Below are 15419 nucleotides of genomic sequence, written 5' to 3' on the forward strand. Positions count from 1 at the left end.
TATATATATATATTTCTGTATCAGTGGTGCATTAATTTTCTGGAATCCCAAAAAATTAAATAAATATGAAAAAATGGAGATGCGGGGTATCGATCCCCGTACCTCTCACATGCTAAGCGAGTGCTCTACCATCTGAGCTACATCCCCATTTGTCTTATTTTATTTTATTTATGCAATTTATTATATAATTTTTAAATGTCCAATTTTCTGGGCTAGGGCGTCACTATTAAAGCCCAGCCCAACTGGACGGACAGACAAGTTTAATTAACCCACCAAATATATTGAAAAAATTTAGTTGAAGAACAACAAGTATTAATTTATTTTAGCTACGTTTTCTTTGACTTTAATAGAGATTAAGAGTGTATTCTTTCTATCCTTTTTTTTTACTTTAGTAAAGATTAAGGGTGTGTTTTTTCTTTTTTCTTTTTTTTTTTTTTTTTACTTTAATAAAGATTAAGGGTGTATTCTGTCTATTTTTTATTTTTTTTTTACATAAATATTTTCAAAAAAAATTATACACTACACATCTTCGTAATTTTTATATTTGTTATACAATTTTGAATTTTCTATAGTTTACGATATAAAATTAAAAAAAAAAAAAAAAAAAACTTTCCAATCATTTCACAAAAAAAAAAGGGACACCCTTTTTTTCAACTTAGAACATATACAATGATTGTATCTAAATAAAACCTATAATAGCTTACGCGGCTATAAAGTAGCTTAGGAAAATTCTGACTCTAAACATTGGACAAAAATAATTACACTTATACTTTTGTTACGTACGAAATTTAGAATTAGGTTAAAAGCCCAAGGTAAAACGAGGAATGGGCCTGGCAATAGGGTTGATTGAACTGGCTGAAGGACACCGTGAGGAAATCAAGGAAAATAAATTTATTTATTTATTTCTAAGAAAATTTCAGGACGGAAGGTCTTCAGGTCGAGAGGTCCGCAAGACGGAAAGACCTCAAGTCGGAAGGTCTTCAGGTCGGGAGGCCCTCAAGATGAAAGACCTCAAGTCGGACGGTCTTCAGGTCGGGAGATCCGCAAGACTGAAAGACCTCAAGTCGGACGGTCTTCAGGTCGGGAGGTCCGCAAGACGGAAAGACCTCAAGTCGGAAGGTCTTCAGGTCGAGAGGTCCGCAAGACGGAAAGACCTCAAGTCGGAAGGTCTTCAGGTCGGGAGGCCCTCAAGATGAAAGACCTCAAGTCGGACGGTCTTCAGGTCGGGAGATCCGCAAGACGGAAAGACCTCAAGTCGGAAGGTCTTCCGGTCGGGAGGTCCGCAAGACGGAAAGACCTCAAGTCGGAAGGTTTTCAGGTCGGGAGGTCCGCAAGACGGAAAGACGATGAGTCGGAAGGTTTTCAAGTCGGGAGGTCCTCGAGACGGAAAGTCGTTGAGATGGGATATCCGCAGGTCGGGTAAACTGTAGGTCGGATAGAAGGAGGAGTCGGACAAACACGGAGGCCTTTGATCAAAGACAGGGGGCGGTTGATATGGAGGTCGGCCCAAGTGGGGTCGGGCGAAGAAGTAGGTCGGACGAAGGACGAAGTCGGGCCAAAAGAGCGGAAGGTCTGTGGTCGGCTCAAGGAGTGAAATATAGGGAATTTTGGTCTGCTGGGGACACGTGTCAGCATAAGAAAGGTTGGAAGACGGTTGAGAAGGAGACGTTGTAACCGTTCGGGTGACGGTTTTCAGTACGGTTTCCCAGGGAATATTTAAGGATTTGGATCATCATTTGGCAAGGAATCTTCAATCAACTTCAACAAAGCAAAGTCAGATTTGGGGATCACCACTTTAAATTTCAGTCTTTTATTTTCCAGTTTATTTTCTGTACCGTACAGTGTTTAGAGATTCCTAATCTCAGGCACTAATTAATCAAGTTTAAGGATATTTTCTATATCTTTGAATTTTACTTTATTTTTGTTGAAAAATTACATCAACAAATTGGCGACCACAGTGGGAGCAAGACAAAATTGCTCATTCCAATTCCGGCGATAATTTCATACGTCTTAGATCCGGCCGAATCATCGGAAGGGTCCATATGGCAGGGTCACAACCGCAAGCATCTTCGACACCGGTGGGAGAATCCGTTCCACCACCCATTGTGCCAAATGCCGGGGAAATCCCACAACCACCAACTGATTGGTGGTCTTATGTTCAACAAATGAACAACCAGCATACCTTGGTTATGCAGAATATGTTGCGTGAGCAACAAACGAACATGTTGCGTGAGCAACAGAGTCAGTTGCAGAACATGATAGATCAAGCATTGTCAAGGGTTAGTCTTCAACCCACTCAAACGCCACCAGGAGTGTCACCGTCCAGACCACAGGCAAATTTCGCAGGGCCATCATTCGTGGATAGTACATTCCCAAGTGCCACAAATCCCAACCGAATGGATCGGGGAAAAACTCCTTTGACTTTTCCCAACAATGTTCCACTGGGACCAAGGGTTACCAGTTCGCAGCCGAACAATACAAGGGAGGACAGGCCTGAAGGATATATACATGATCCGATTCATATTCCTGTGCAGGATCCGTTCCAGGTTCCTGATCATCAACGCTTTCATGTAGATCCTGATGAGATTGCACATATATTAAGGGATCAGTATGGATTAACTCCTCAGATGGCTAACCGCCCTGCATATCAAAGACCTTTCCCAGAAAGGATCATTCATGAACACCCTCTCCCAAGGAATTTTCGACCACCCGACTTTCATGCATTCTCAGGGGAGGACGGATCTTCCACCATAGAACATGTTGGTCGGTTCACAGCACAATTAGGAGAGGTTGGCAATAACCCTTTTTATAAGTTACAGCTGTTTGGTTTGTCTCTTACCAGAACGGCGTTTTCATGGTTTGTAAGTCTACCTCCTGGACAAATTCAGACATGGGAAGGATTGGAGATGGCATTTCACGCTAGATTCTTTAATCCTTTACCAGTTGTTTCTTTAACTGATTTACTTGAATTGAGACAGTATCCAGAAGAAACTGCTTCACAGTTTATAGAAAGGGTGCGATTGATGAAGGGACGATGTCCTACGGTAATCAGTGAGAAAGAGATGACCAATTTAGTGGTCCGGAATATGCATAATCGTTTAAGAAAGGCACTCACTGCCCTGGATGTTGAGGATTTGGCAAATCTTGCATCCAAGGCAGGACGTCTAGAGTCTTTGTTCAGAGAGGAAGATCAGCATAACAGGCGTAATAGAGGCCAACATATGGCGAGTATGGGAACAGAAACATGCGACTTTGATTTTAATCAGTCAGAAGAGATGGCAGCCGAAATCCTTTCTGGAAAACCGTATGTATGTCCTAAATTGAAGCCAGTACCAGGATCTGAAGGAAAGGAGCAACCGACCTTTGATAGTTCGAAAGCTGATGAAATCTTTGATATCCTACTGACTGATGGGCAGATCCGTATTCCAAAGGGCCAAAGACTTGCCACTAAAGAAGAAATCAAAGGGAGACCATATTGTAAGTGGCATAATTCTTTCACACACACTACAAGTCAGTGTACTCATTTTAGGAAGGAAATTCAAAAAGCCATCAAGACAGGTCGGCTCAAATACATCACTTTAGGTGTAGACCAGCAACCATTTCCGAAAGTAACAACTGCAATGGTTGACATCCAACCAAGTTCGGAAACAAGGAAAAGTTCGGTCAATAGTGGACAAACAGGGGAGCAAACTCAGGCAAGTCCCGGAAAAAAGAAAGGGAATCAGCCAAATAGCAGCCGACCGGAAGAACGACTCAAGGTTGTTGAAAGGCCAGTCGCTGAAAAATGGGACCGTCCAGACGGTTCTTTTAACGTGGAAGTGAAGGAAAAGGTTTTAGTGAGAGACCACCCGACCAGAAAAACGGGTTCAGTCGGGAACGATTGGGCTCGAAATAAAAAGCCTTTACCCGTTGATATAGATCCTCGTTTCCCAGGTATGAATCGTACACAGATTCGCAATGCCAAACGCAGGTATGCTGCAAAGTATGGGAAACGAGTTCCTGCAGTGCAACAAAGAACCGACGAACAAAATGCGGCCGACCACTTGACAGGAGATCAGTCCATTAGAGTCTTTACAGAACAAACGACCGACGAGCAGGGAGCGGCCATTCAGTCTCCAATAAGTCGGTCCAGTCGGGTCTGGTCAGGAAAGCAACCGAAGGACGGATTAGGAGCTTCCGACTATACCAAAAGAAGTTCGTCGGGACAGGGGAAAGGTAAAGGAATGGCAGATGAAATAATTAAAGGTTTTAGATGCCAACATTGTGAACGGATCAACATCAATCCATCTCTGGAAGAATTTCGTATTGAATCCTTGACGGTTCAATCTCGAAATGAGACGAAGGAAGAAGTGGTGCCTACAGAGGAAAATTCAAGATCTGTTAAATCTCGTCTGGGACCACGAATCCCTTGTCGAATGACAGAGGTTAACCAGATGAGTGATGAACCGACGTGGGCGAGTCTGGTAGATGATACTATGGACGAACCTTTATGGGCATTCTTGGCAGATGGCGAATTAGAGGAAACAGAGTGGGCAAAGATTACAGATTCTGAGCCTCAGTCGGAAGCACCTTCAATTGTGTTTCCTCCTATTCCAGAGGGTGCGAACTCCCATTTGAAACCCCTGTATGTTAATGCTCACATTTGTGGGAAACCAATCACAAAGGTTTTCGTGGATAATGGAGCAGTCTTTAATGTTATGCCATTGAAGACTCTCAAGAAGCTAGGGAAAGGAATTCATGATCTGTCCCCTGTGGAATTCGAAATGACAAGTTTTACAGGGCAGCCGACCAAGCCTGAAGGTATGATGGTTGCCACAATTGAGGTCGGACCAAAGAAAATTTCCACTGTTTTCTTTATTGTGGACGCAGATACTACATACTCTCTTTTGCTGGGACGAGATTGGATTCATGCCTCTCAATGTGTGCCATCAACCTTGCACCAACAGTTAATGTTCTGGGAAGGAAATCAGGTCTTTAAAATGGAAGCGAATGACAACCCATTCGACGTAACAGAACAAGTGGAAGAGTCAGTGTTTTATTCTAGTCATTTGGCTCCGATGTCTCAGTTGTATATGGCCAGGGAATACCCAAACAAGGGTTATAAAGTCACTGGCCAGAACTCGATGTTCTATTAAAAGAACACCTTTATTGTATGGCTCATGATAAAGCCACACCCATTTCTGTATAAGTTGTTTGTTATGGAAGATACAACTTTAGAAGTATGTAGTTCTCTTATTAATAAGTTCTATTTAAAACAGTTATTACATAAAGTAGAAAATAATAAAGAGATTCTGGATGTTCACCTCCAAGAAGATGAACAATTTCGTTGGCCCGACTTATTAGAAAAAACAGAACCAACAGCTTCATCACAAGACCCGTTATTGGAGTTTAATTTAGGAACCGAATTGGTTCCAAAAGTGATCAGGTTAAGTGGTTATTTGTCTAAAGAGCAACAAACAATGATGCTTGAAGTTATTAGAAACAACATTGATTGTTTAGCGTGGGATTATTCAGAGATGCCTGGTTTGACAAGAAGTCTAATAGAGCATCGATTGCCCATCAAAGAAGGTTGTAAACCTTACAAACAACCTCCAAGGCGAATGAGTCCAGATCTGATGCCTCAAATCAAGGAAGAAATCCAAAAACTTCTCAAAGTGGGTTTCATTCAACCTTGCCGTTATGCGGAGTGGCTGGCTAATATTGTGCCAGTGGTCAAGAAAAATGGTAAGATAAGGATATGCATCGACTTCAGGGATTTGAATCTAGCTACCCCTAAGGACGAATACGTGATGCCTATGGCCGACATGCTGATAGATGCAGCAGCAGGGCATAAAATCCTTAGTCTGATGGATGGCTATGCAGGTTATAACCAAATATTCTTGGCAGAAGAAGACATTCCTAAGACAGCATTCAGATGCCCAGGGGCTTTGGGTATTTATGAATGGACAGTCATGCCATTCGGGTTAAAGAATGCAGGGGCAACTTACCAAAGAGCCATGAATTCAATCTTTCATGATTTAATTGGCAGATCTATGGAAGTGTATTGATGATGTTATAGTTAAATCTGCCAGTTTTGACGAACATTTGAGAGATCTTGAAGAGGCATTTGAAAGAATGAAGAAGTACAAGTTGAAGATGAATCCAACCAAATGTGCTTTTGGAATATCAGCCGGGAGCTTTCTAGGATTCTTAGTTCATGAGAGAGGAATTGAAATTGATGCCAACAAGGCTAAAGCCATTCTTGATAGTCGGCCACCCAAGACGGTTACAGAAATCCAAAGTCTGTTGGGTAAGGTGAATTATTTGAGGCGTTTCATTTCTAATGCTGCTGGCAAGGTCAGACCCATTACTAAATTGTTGAAAGCTGGAAAAATTGCCTTTGAATGGGGTCCCGACCAACAAACGGCTTTAGATGCTATCAAGCAGGCATTGGTTCACCCTCCAGTCTTGATGCCTCCCAAACAAGGTCGGCCACTCAAACTTTATTTGGCAAATACATATGAAGTGGTTAGTTGTTTATTGGCGCAGGATGGTGATGACGGGAAGGAAAGGGCAATTTACTATCTCAGTAAAACCCTTACAGGACCAGAACTGAATTACACTATCCCAGAAAAAATGTGTTATTCATTGGTCTTCGCTTGCACTAAACTCGAGCATTATTTGCTGCCCAGAAGAGTTGAGGTCATATCAAAGGTGGATCTCATCAAATTGATTTTACAGAGACCTACTATGAAGGGCAGACTCATGAAATGGGCCATCAAATTGGCTCCTTTCGATCTTCACCATTCCCCACTGAGGGCAATTAAGGGACAAGCAGTAGCCGACTTCTTGGCAGAATTCTCACAAGTCGGGTATTCTCTTTGTGATAGTGTCCGACCATTTAGTTGTGCATCATATCTGGATAATCTACAGGTCGGATGTGTGCCTTATATAAGTACCAGAACATGGTTGATGTTCTTTGATGGTTCTACCTCTGGAAACAAATCGGGGGCAGGGGTCTTTTTGCAAGGACCTGATGGTCAAAAGATCAACTTACAACTACGATTGGAATCCATGACCCATAATTCGGCAGAATATGAAGCTTTAATTTTGGGTTTGGAGGCTTTAATTGCCAGGAAGGTCCAGTCTGTAATCATAAGGGGGGATTCTCAATTAGTAGTCAACCAGGTAAACAATCAATATGTGTGCAATTACCCTCATCTTCGCAGATATAGGGACATTGTGAGTCGGTTACTGACAAAAATCTCAGAAGTAATAATTGAGTTCATTCCGAGGGAAGAAAACCAACGTGCTGATGAATTGGCTCAAAGGGCATGTAAAGGAATTCTGGAGGATATGTGGTCGGAGGTCAAGTCGGGCATAGAAGGAAAGACAGACCCGATCTGCGAAGTTACGGTCGGGCAGGAGACTATCGGACAGGACCCCGACTGCGAAGTTACGATCGGGCAGGAGAGTGTCGGACAGGAGCCCGACTGCGAGCCTGTCGGGCAGGAGACGGTCGGTCAGGAGCCCGATTGTGAAGTTATGATCGGGCAGGAGAGTGTCGGACAGGAGCCCGACTGCGAGCCTGTCGGGCAGGAGACGGTCGGTCAGGAGCCCGATTGCGAAGTTTTTATCGGACAGAAGTCCGATGGCGAAACAGTGTCCGATTGGAGAACGGAGCTTATCCTGTATTTACAGAATCCTGGTGCGAGTGTTTCAATTGCGATACGATTGAAGGCTTTACGTTTTCAATTGATAAATGGAATTTTGTACAAGAGATCATTTGAAGGTTTACTTTTGAAATGCTTGGGATCTGAAGAAGCTCTAGAAGTGATGACAGAAGTACATGGTGGGATATGTGGAGCTCATCGGGCAGGTCTCAATATGAGATGGGCCATTCATCGCTTGGGTTTTTTCTGGCCTAAGATTTTTGAGGATTGCATACAATTTGCAAAAGGCTGCCAGGAATGTCAGAGACATGGAAACTTAAATCATTTGCCAGTAACCGAATTACAATTCTTGGCAAAACCATGGCCTTTTAAATCGTGGGCTATGGATATTATTGGTAAGATACATCCTGCTTCATCGAAACATCACTGTTTCATATTGGTCGCGACTGATTACTTTACCAAATGGGTGGAAGCGGTTGCTTTGAAAAATGTGGATCAGAAAGAAGTGATAGACTTCGTTTTGCACCAAATTATTTACAGATATGGTATTCCTCAGTCTATAACAACCGACCAAGGCTTGGTCTTTACAGGGGAAAGGTTCTCTAATTTCTTGGCAGAATTCGGTGTTCGGTTACATCATTCTTCACCTTATTATCCCCAAGCCAATGGACAGGCGGAAGCAGCAAATAAGATTATCATTGGGATTATAAAGAAGATGATTGAAGGGAACCCAAGAAAGTGGCATTTGTTATTGTCTCAGGCTTTATGGGCACATAGAAATACCAGAAATACGGCCACAGGGTTCTCACCGTACCAACTTACGTTTGGCCAAGATGCTGTTTTACCAGCCGAAATTCGAGTATCATCCGGCCGAACAGAATTTACTGATAGTGATCTTACAAAGGAATACCAACAACTTATGTTGCAGCAGTTAGAAGATTTGGATGTTAACCGTCTCCATGCAATAGATCGAAGTGTGAAACAGAGTGAAATCAGAGCAAGGAGTTACGGAAAGAAAGTTCTTCACAGGACATTCCAAAAAGGAGACCTAGTCTGGAAGACCATTCTTCCTACATATAAGAAAACTGATCAATTGGGAAAGTGGTCACCGAATTGGGAAGGACCATACATTGTTCAAAAAGATATTGGAAATGGCGCGTTCATTATTGTAAATCATGAAGGTAGAAGAGTACATGATTGTATTAATGCTAAATATCTGAAGAGGTATTATCCTGCCTTTTCAGATAACAAAACTGCCTGAAACCACATATTATTCAGAACCCATTTATGGGGGTTCGAACCTACTGGAAGGTTCATTTCTGTTAGTCATCGTGTAGTTGTGAGAAATTTTCTGTCTCTGAATCAGACTTTTCATCCCAGTGAGTGGATATTAGCTCTGGTTCTTCTTCAATAAGATCTTCCAAGTCTGGTCGGTACCTTTCCCATTGGCTTTGCATGTCATCTAGATCTTGGTGGGTACGTGCTTGCATGTCTGTTAGGGCTTGATGTTCACGGTCAACAATGGTACGCAATCTTGAAAAGACTTTTCGTTGATTGGAAAATATGTTATCCCAACCAAGGTCTGGAAGTATGGTTGCTGCATGATTTTCAATCATTTCCATGTGATGATGGAGATCAGGGATGCGGCTGAGGATGTCACGAAGAGGTTCATACCCCTCAATGACTTTTTCCATCAGGCGGATGACGCGATGAATAGTTCTTCTACCTCGTTGGGAGAATCGGAATTTGAAGTCTAGTTGCTTGAGTATATATAACAAGTCTTCTGCATGGCCTCCAATAGGGTGATTACCTACAAAGAAGGGTTGAAGAACACCCTCCCAGTTGCTTGATGGAACATGAGGTCGGTCATTCGCCATGTTTGTTCACACTTTCAGTGTTTTGATTTTTAAAATATGCCTGGGAATATGTTTCTTATGCTTTTAAAGAAGGAGTTTGGTTCGTTTCCTATAAAGCTGGGAATTGAAAGGTGATCCTTGTTTTGAGAGAAGAAAGAAAAAATGGATTACTAAGTCAGTTGTTGTTACAAAGGGGGAAATATTACAACAGTGCCCCTAGGGCAGTTTTTATCTGTGTCCATTTGTTTTCATCCCTGGATAGCCTTCTGGTATTGGCAGCCGTCTGATATCTTCTGATGAATTGGGATCGGGCTTGGGTTTTCAGCTCTTGATCCAATTCAGCCTCATTTTTGGTATACTTCTCAAGCAGATGCTGTTCATTGGTAATTTGCTTATCCAGGGTAGACTGTTCTTTCCTCAGCTCCCGCAATTCTGCCTCCTTTTTCTGAATGGCATCATCAACCAGAGCTTTCGTGCTAAGGAGACCACCCAGTCTTCCAGTAGTATGCTGAAGGGATTCTCGAGTCTTGGCCAAAGAATTCTCCAGCGTTGTTTGATCGAAGTCGGGCTGGGGGGTTTCGGCTGACAGAAGGCCAATGACTACCACTTCAGTCTTGAGCTCTGTAAGTCTTTCCATCAGCCGATGCAGAATGGGGACGGCTGGTGATTCCGTTGGAGTGTAAAAAAGAAGGCCACCAACCGTCTGAATGAGTTTGTCCAATAAGTCGGACCTTAGTTCGGACAGGGGACGGTTAATGGCCTCAGTGAACACAGTCTGGGCCTCCGCTGGAACCGGAACAGTCGATAGGACGGCTAAGTCCGAAGGCCCCTGCAAGTCCTACAATGTCAATAAATATTCCAAGGGGGTTGCAAATTTGTTCAAAGAAGATATGTGGTACCTCTGGGCGGACTGTTGTCAGTGAGGGGGGTAGCAATGAGGTCGGTCGAGCTGGGCAGACAGCTGGTATAACAGCAGCCGACTCGTCGGCTGCTGCGAATGGTCGCTGAGGTGCCGACCTGGGTCCCTATGGAAAGTAGTATTGGAAACAGTTAGTGTTTTTCGAAAGAAAAGTTATGACCTGGATTGGTTTAATCTTACCAAATTCACAGAAGTCTCCGAATCGGATGAAGACATTTCTTCCATTTCTGGAGGTTGGGCTGCCACAGGTGGTTCTTCTGCCTGCCATTCGATGGCTAGGGGGGGCGCCGCTGCTGGTAGGGCGGTTGCAGGTTGGACGGCTACATCTAGAGCCACTGCAGCCAGGATCTCTGGGGCACCTTCGATTTCGGGATCAGCAGCATCAGGGATGTCGTTCTGAGGGTCAGCTTCGGCGAGGGCGGCTGGTTTTTCCTTTGATATAGATGAGTCTGATGCCATGTATGACGGCCGACCCATCTGGGAAGTAGTCCCCTCGCTGTCAGAAGAGACCCCTGCTGCTGATGGGATGGGTGAAGGTGTCTATGGAAAAATCATGAAGATGTTTGTTGTTAAATATATTAAGGTTGATCATCCGAATCTTAAGTCTTGCTGATAAGGAACTTACTGGTTCTATAGGCACTGTTGGTAAAGATTGTTTCCTGGTCGGGGGCCTGGCCCGACCACTCCTCGGTACGGGAGGAGGGGTTTGCCTCCGCGTCGGGTCCTCCGCCCGACTGCTCATTGGCAAATTGGTCTGGACCAAAGGCCCGATTGAATGGTCGGTTGGTGCTGGCGTCGGTTGCTTGGTCGGTGTCACCAAGGTCGGTTCTGGGGAATGAAATGAGTGAAATCAAAGTTATGATATAGTGAATTGGTTCACGGTGTTAAGAAACATTACCAATTCGGGGTCGGGTCCTTGCTGACGTCCTAGTTATTCCAAGGTCTGCTAGTGTTTGCTGGTCGGTCTCCGAGGTCGGGGGTGTTTGCAGCTGGGAAGTTTTTCTTTTGCGCGTGGGACCCCCAGATCCGATTCCCGGGGCGGTTGTTTGTTTTTGGGTGCTAGTATGTATCGCCGCCCCTAGAACCAGTCCTTGGGGAGGGAGGAGTACGTTCAGCAACCGACCCTCATCAGGGGATATCAGGGACCATACGACCGACCACCATTCATTGAAAGTATCTACACTCTCAGGGTTGGAGCGGAAGGGAATATAAGAATTGGAAATTATATACGTGGTAAGCTGGGAGATATAAGAAGGGATTGAATTAGGAAGGACTCGTCGGTCGGGACTTTGAAAAATTATTTGGGGACCCGCGACGGGTCCGGGGATACCTTGGCAACAGCCGAACTGACGCGCCATGAATTGAGGTTCATAGTTAAAAGTGTAAAAAGTTTTCTGCCCTTTTTTATCAAGTTTCTTGCTACTAAAAAGAGACCTGGGTTTGAGGGCGACGTCCCAGGCGAAAGGATAGGTGGGATGAGGACAAGGCTCAGGAGTCGGAAGCGGGTTTGGTACTGGAAAGGGCCAAAAATGGTCGGGAGCATAACCCGCATACTTTTTATACATAGAAAATCGAGAGTTACTGCGGGTATCTGTTAAAATGGCAGTTATTATTGGATCGGATGATTGGAGTTTATTGCGTCCTGAGCAGAGTCGGTTGAGGACTAATCCTAAATGTTTTTCAGATGTTGGCATAGTGGGCGGAGATCCTAAGTTAAACGCGTTGGGAAAGTAAAGACGGAACCAAAGTTCTAAAAACCAAAAAGGACCCGACGCGGCAGTGTCTAATTTCCTATTATCGTTATCTGTTAAACGAAGGCTAACCCGGGTGAGTCCTTCAAACAGATTGGCTAAAAATAGGGTACCAAGGGAGAAGAACCGACCTGACGCAATATGAATGGCCAGGTCGAGGTGAGAAGGAAGAACACTTTTGGAAGGAGAAACAATGATGTACCTACAAAGCCAGAACAGAATAAAGGCAGTATGCTCCCGGTCGGTTACAGGAGTCCCTGGAGCCCCTTGCTGGTCGGTTGCGAACTTTGTCCAACCCCATTCCTTCACACCTTGTAAAGACCATCCCGGATGGTCTTCTGATGGCTCCTGCCCATCTAGGGCTCCCATTACAGGGTCTTCACCCACGACTGGGAGATGTGCGATCATGGCCACGTCCATAAGGGTTGGGCCAAAGGGGGCCGAGGGCAAAAGGAAAGTCCCATTTTCCGCATTCCAGAAGGCGGACATGGCCAACAACACCTTCTCATGCAGGTTGATAGGCATGGTAGACAGTAGTATTGCTTGGTCGATCTTTTGGGATCGCCATTGGGTCTGGAAGTGTTCTGCTACTCGTCGATACCAAGCACGATACAGATCTTTTGGGTCTGTGAGATGGGTCTTGATGCTGTCTCGGATGCGAACTGCTTGGTAGTTGGGATTGTTGATAGCCAAGGCGTTGCGAGTTTCCAAAACTTCCCTCATCCGATTTGAATCTTCGGGAGTAGTGCAATATGGACGGATCGTCGGAGTTAGTACTTTCGAGGCTGAAAATGGACCTTCTGGAAGGGTTCCGTCGAAAGGAAGGGCAGGAATGTATTGATTCGCCATAGTTAGAATGTTTTGGGATTGTGATTCACACAGGCTTGTATTGCGAAGAAGGAATAAACCAGGAGTGTTGCAGTAACTGGTGTAGTTGCTAAGGGAGTTTCTCGAGAAGGTAGTGCTTTATGAACTTCCAAACATTTATTGGCGTTTGAAAGTCCCTTGGCGGCGGGCAAGTTGTTACGTACGAAATTTAGAATTAGGTTAAAAGCCCAAGGTAAAACGAGGAATGGGCCTGGCAATAGGGTTGATTGAACTGGCTGAAGGACACCGTGAGGAAATCAAGGAAAATAAATTTATTTATTTATTTCTAAGAAAATTTCAGGACGGAAGGTCTTCAGGTCGAGAGGTCCGCAAGACGGAAAGACCTCAAGTCGGAAGGTCTTCAGGTCGGGAGGCCCTCAAGATGAAAGACCTCAAGTCGGACGGTCTTCAGGTCGGGAGATCCGCAAGACTGAAAGACCTCAAGTCGGACGGTCTTCAGGTCGGGAGGTCCGCAAGACGGAAAGACCTCAAGTCGGAAGGTCTTCAGGTCGAGAGGTCCGCAAGACGGAAAGACCTCAAGTCGGAAGGTCTTCAGGTCGGGAGGCCCTCAAGATGAAAGACCTCAAGTCGGACGGTCTTCAGGTCGGGAGATCCGCAAGACGGAAAGACCTCAAGTCGGAAGGTCTTCCGGTCGGGAGGTCCGCAAGACGGAAAGACCTCAAGTCGGAAGGTTTTCAGGTCGGGAGGTCCGCAAGACGGAAAGACGATGAGTCGGAAGGTTTTCAAGTCGGGAGGTCCTCGAGACGGAAAGTCGTTGAGATGGGATATCCGCAGGTCGGGTAAACTGTAGGTCGGATAGAAGGAGGAGTCGGACAAACACGGAGGCCTTTGATCAAAGACAGGGGGCGGTTGATATGGAGGTCGGCCCAAGTGGGGTCGGGCGAAGAAGTAGGTCGGACGAAGGACGAAGTCGGGCCAAAAGAGCGGAAGGTCTGTGGTCGGCTCAAGGAGTGAAATATAGGGAATTTTGGTCTGCTGGGGACACGTGTCAGCATAAGAAAGGTTGGAAGACGGTTGAGAAGGAGACGTTGTAACCGTTCGGGTGACGGTTTTCAGTACGGTTTCCCAGGGAATATTTAAGGATTTGGATCATCATTTGGCAAGGAATCTTCAATCAACTTCAACAAAGCAAAGTCAGATTTGGGGATCACCACTTTAAATTTCAGTCTTTTATTTTCCAGTTTATTTTCTGTACCGTACAGTGTTTAGAGATTCCTAATCTCAGGCACTAATTAATCAAGTTTAAGGATATTTTCTATATCTTTGAATTTTACTTTATTTTTGTTGAAAAATTACATCAACAACTTTTTTTAAAAACTTATAAAATTAACAGATTTGTAAAAATGTTTTGGCTCTTGCTTCACCTGCACAAAGCTCTGTTCAGGTGCTTCTATATTTTGGCTTTCAAAACTGAGTCACTACGTCTTTATTTATTTGACATGAATAAAAAAGACTGGTTAGACCTCCACTACAATAGTTATGTTTATCATTTTTGTCAGTTCTAAAATGATAGTCTTATTTTCATAAATAACTATATCATTATAAAACTATCATTACGTTTTCATTATTATTACATAATTGTCACTACCTTTTACACTAATACACTTATAAAGGCAAAAAAGTTTTTTACCCGTACTTTTTATCCATTACCCATATAATATTAATATTCTTTAAATCCCGTATCAAACACAACTCAGACTATAGTTTTGGGACGGAGGGAGTATATGTTTAAAAATTTTCGGGGAAATAACGAAATTGTCTTATTGATCATCAAAATAAAGGGCTTGTATACAAACAATACAAAACGACTGATAGACTCAAATTTAAGTAATATAATATACGGATAAAACTAAATATAAATAAATCTATTTAATCTAAAATCGAATATCTAAAATATCTCAACAATATGAAAAGTCATCTATAGACAATCTTTTGTTTTTGTCTCGGTATATTTTCCATGAGAGGATTCTTCGTCCCTTTCTCTTAGCAATGTGTGAGAGCTTTACAAAATGTATAAATGATATTATCTACTATAATCACAAAAATAAACAAATATTATAGCGATTGCGGGTTCTTATATCATAAATAAATAAATTGTGGAGTTATTTTTGGCTAATGACAAGTGAGGCCAATAATGCACAAACCTGCACAATCCGAAACCCGAACCAGATCCGATCTTCTATGAAACCGGCAGTCCACAGCTGAACCGAACCCGGTCCAGTGGCTTATATATAAAAGGGCAGGGGGGCCCGGTTTCTGAGACACACAGACTCTCACTCTCACTCTCGCATTCTCTCTCACCGACTCTAAAATCTTCTCTCTGAAAGTCCTACCTTGTGACGGTGATCGAGCG

At 43.8% G+C, this 15419-nt stretch overlaps 1 non-coding gene across 1 annotated transcript; it reads right to left on the bottom strand.

Annotated features, from left to right (window-relative positions):
* Positions 1–74: 74 nt before the first annotated feature.
* Positions 75–147, bottom strand: TRNAA-AGC (transfer RNA alanine (anticodon AGC)). Its single transcript has one exon. It is a non-coding gene; the product is annotated as a tRNA-Ala (tRNA).
* Between the last annotated feature and the right edge of the window lie 15272 nt (positions 148–15419).

The sequence above is a fragment of the Andrographis paniculata genome, unplaced genomic scaffold (genome assembly GCF_009805555.1).
Source record: "Andrographis paniculata isolate CXL003 unplaced genomic scaffold, ASM980555v1 Contig57END, whole genome shotgun sequence".
Lineage (NCBI taxonomy): Eukaryota > Viridiplantae > Streptophyta > Magnoliopsida > Lamiales > Acanthaceae > Andrographis > Andrographis paniculata.